The following is a 4,177-nucleotide window of genomic DNA, read 5'->3' as shown; positions in this document are numbered from 1 at the left end:
ATAGATCTAAACAAGGTTTAGGAGTCCCAGGAACATCAATTTGTATTTTCTATAATTTAAAATTTTAAGTCTAAAGCATTCTACTGTCTTTTGTTGAATGGAAATAAATTATCATGGCACTTCAATTGATTCTACACATATAAATACTACCAAATTCTAAAAGCAATTAAAAAGTTAAAGTTACCTTGTGTTTCTTTTCACTTTCAGGAATCACACTGCCAGAGTGCTCTTTTACAAGATTCTCCTACAAAAGAGTTACGTGACAGCAAGGAAATATTGATTTAAATTCAGTTGTTAAAAATCTTCTTGGTCTAATTACAGAGCACAGTCTATAATCACAGACTGCTACAAAGTTCACACAAAAATATGACCAGGTTTGGTACAACCCCAGCATTCCAAAGTCACTGAAAAACCCCTTCAGTTTAGGGAACTTTTTTGCTTTAGCTAGTTAAAATTAACTAAAATAAAGGAGAGTTTTGTTTTGTTGTTTGTTTATTTATATGTAATCTATAATCACAGACTGTTACAAAGTTCACACAAATACATGACCAGATTTAGCACAACCCCAGCATTCCAAAGTCACTGTTTTTCTGTTCAGTTTCATTTCTTACCCAACTCCTCCCACAGCACAAGCCCAGGCCACACCTCTCACCCCCACTGCTCAGGGTATAAAAAACTCCACCTTTTCTTCCATTTCTGCTCTCAGCTGTTCCTTAAGGGAGGACAGTTCCCTTTTCAAACATGACAGCTCATTTTCCTACAAACCATTAAACAAAGGACAGGGTTAACTCTGCACAGCCCAGAAAAAGGAAAACAGTCCCAAGTGAGGCAGTAATTAACAGGGACACTCATTAGATACACAAGATAATTCTATTTGCTTTTCAGCCCTATACTTGAAGCTTTGCTTTAGCTTGTTTAACAAAGACTGAAGCACTGTAAGAAACAGGTACTTGATCAGAAGTGTTCAAGGTAATACCTTAAAACCCTTGGGAGAGCAGGGGTGAGAGGGCACAATAGAGCAGGGGTGAGAGGGCACAATCTAAATATTTAAAACAAAAGTTTCCTATTCAAAGTGCGGAGTCAGAACATGACCCACTACCTGGAGGAGCAGACACAAACACACTGCCACTCCAATTTATTTTTAGAAACATTTGGAGTTTTTAGCACCCAGAATAAGATCTGTTGCAGCAGGTTGGGTGGGACTGCTGCGGGTAAAAATTAAAAGCACACTGGAAGAGTTCCCAGAGAATGTCCCTGGTGGGAAAGACCCCAGAGCACAGCAGGAAAAAGAAACTCTCTAAGCAAACTGAAAAAAGATTTTTAGAAGTCACAAACTGACCGAAGATCACATCTTTTGTCTCTCTGTGCTGTCGGTGGGCAAGAGGGAGGGATTGGGAAAAAAGGTGTTTTAAGGGTTTCGTTTATTTATCATTACTCACTTTTAATTCTATTAATAATAATTTTTTTTTTTAATTTTAAAACACTATTTGAGATGGATAGAACCTCTTGTTCGTTACGCAATAGACCACCATGTGATTGGGAAATACATGGTTGGTTAACCATATGATTGTGATTCAGAGATGCATGGTCCACCATATGATTAAGAAATAGATAACCACATAACCTAAAAATAATATATATCAAGTTACCATTGTTTGCTATAATTCAATCATGTATTGCGCAAGTACTAACCATGCGAAAGGCAAAAGGAGAACTAACCAAGCAATAGGAATCAGCCAAATATTCCCCATATAAGGAGAATGAGAGCTACGGGGTCAAGAGTACAGGCCCGAGGAAGACTTCGAGCCTTCATCCAACGACCACCAGAGGGTAGAAGACGACCCCCTAGCAACAACTGGAGCATGCGCCAAGAAAAAGAACACATCTACGGAAGTGGATTAGTATAAAAGGGGAACTTGAGAAGCACTGCGTGCGGCAGTTGGTGGAGCGGGGACTCCCCTGTCGCCCAACACTGAATCTTTTGCTTATGCTGTATGCAATGGATTAATAAATTCAAATTGGAAATATTGCTCCTTTTTGAGTCTATTTATAACACTATTTAAGTTTGAATCTGCTTTACCCTCAAAGTGTTTTTCTCCTAATCTTTATCTCAACTCAGTCCTTGAATTTTTCTTTCCCCTCCTCTGCTCAACAATAGCAGAGAAAAATGAGTGAATGTTTTTTTGTGTGTGCCTGGCACTTAGCCAGTATAAAACCACTACACAAGGACATCAGCCCCTTCACTGAATTATTGACCATTGCAAAGTGCTCCTTACCAGTGCCCTTTCTGATGAGAACTGCTTTTGCTGTTTCATTTTATATACTTTTAACTCTGCATCTTTTTCTTCAACCATTTTATCATATTCATTCTGTGGTAAAAAAAACCAAACCAACAACAAACTCAAAACATGTGACTAAATGTTGCAATATAGAGTTATCCAGTCTTAAAACATCATTTTTTCAAACCAGGCTCTTAAGATTCATAAAGAAAAGATTCATTGATGCTTCTGCAGAAACTGTAAAACAGGAAATGCTCAATTCAAGTATTATTTTGTGGACTGGCAGAGAGTGCTTTATTTCTGTGCAGCAATATGTGCTCAGCACTAAGAGCCAGCTGTGCCATCTTTATTAATGTAGCTGCTAAAGATATTGCAAAATGAGGAATAAAAAGGTAAACTAAAATGTGTCAGGCTAAACTGCTGACAGTCACTAGGTAACCTCTGAGAAAGAGGCCAAACTGATACTGAAAAATATTGCATTCAGATGGTATCAAAGGAAGCCTGAATTGAAAAAAAAATCTAAAAATCCCAGAAGTTTAGATGAATGGAATGTATCTGCCCATAGGAATGTGTTCATATTCTTCAAATGAATGTGATTTTAGATGATGCAAAGTCCAGCATGTGTTCAGCTTCCTTTTCCCAGACTCAGGCCTGTTTCTGCTTTGGAAAGGTCATTAATGTGGTGTCACAAGTTATAAACATGGTATTGACATGGTATCACCCATTGCAAACCACAGCAAGCAGGAAAATCTCCGACCTTGTGCTTTTCCATCAGTGCCACCATCTCAGTTATCTTGTGCTGACATCTGGCATCAGTTTCTCTCTGTATCATTGCAGTTTCATCACAAAGCAACCTCATCTTTTCTACCTGTCAGTAATAAATTGCATTTCATTCATCAACATAACAATATATTTCTTTTAAATCTCAATTTCTTCTTCCCGCTGTGGGTGCAAAGTTTGCAGTCCCACTTGGGCTTTATTTGCTTTTAAGATCCCTTTCAAATCCCTCATCTTTTCTGCAGATTGTTAAAATGGGCAAGATCAAAGGTACAGCCATGGCAGGCAAGCTCACTGCAAACCAAAAGGCCATTTCAAGCCCTCTGCCCTAACGTTTCTTAGCATTGCCATCAAAAAAGTGTGGGCGGAAAAATCCTAATATGGGAGAAGTTATAATCTAATTTAATTGTGCTGACTTTATACCAAGGGTGGAATTTCTTTAAACTATATCGTGAAAGAAGGAATTTTTAATGGAGTTCTCATTGTCAAAGACATATTCAAATATTTCAACCTAAGCACCTAATGTACTAAAGCTTTGCTCACAGGCATACAAAACAAGTTCCATTTATGTTGAGAAGACTGAAATATGAGCAAGGACTCTGGATATTAAAGCTTCAGAACAACATTTTAAACTAAAAAAAAGTAAATTGCAGTAAAAATTAACACCTCTCACCTCTTCACGAAGTTTATTTTCATTTACTTTTCTTGTTTCTATGTCTTTTTGATAGATGTCAACTTCTTCCTTATGTTGCTTGTTCATATTTTCCATTTCTAACTGCAATTTATTCACCTTTGGAGAAAGCAGAATTGCTGCTGTTATTTGTTTAGGAATTACTATGTTGATTATTTTTTCTTACCTCTTATTTTTGAGCACAAACACTGTTACTTTTCAGGTATATGATTCAAGTGGTTCCTATTTAAAAGTTCAGGGTTTTTTTTAATAAAGAGTTGAACTTTGGCCTGAAGTGAGTTAGAAAATACTCAAAGGAAAAATGGCAACAGCACAATGGGGAAGACTGCCCTAAGCAGTCACCCTAAATGCTGTGAATGCCTTGGAAAAAAAACAAATACAGATGGAGATTTTATTCCCTCTCTTGTAAATCTGTATCAGATTTTCACAG

The 4,177-nt window shown here is 37.2% G+C and overlaps 1 long non-coding RNA gene across 1 annotated transcript; it reads right to left on the bottom strand.

Annotated features, from left to right (window-relative positions):
* Positions 1 to 2,332: 2,332 nt before the first annotated feature.
* On the bottom strand, positions 2,333 to 3,810 carry LOC128946035 (uncharacterized). Its single transcript, XR_008483931.1, has 3 exons — positions 3,730 to 3,810; positions 3,037 to 3,147; positions 2,333 to 2,369 (listed from the first exon to the last, which is right to left on the bottom strand). It is a non-coding gene; the product is annotated as an uncharacterized LOC128946035 (long non-coding RNA).
* Positions 3,811 to 4,177: the final 367 nt, after the last annotated feature.

This window comes from Melozone crissalis, unplaced genomic scaffold (genome assembly GCF_028551555.1).
Source record: "Melozone crissalis strain CALT ecotype California unplaced genomic scaffold, PUWL_Pcris_2 ptg000073l_1, whole genome shotgun sequence".
Lineage (NCBI taxonomy): Eukaryota > Metazoa > Chordata > Aves > Passeriformes > Passerellidae > Melozone > Melozone crissalis.
Note: the sequence above shows the minus strand (reverse complement) of the source record. Positions and strands in the feature narration are given on the sequence as shown.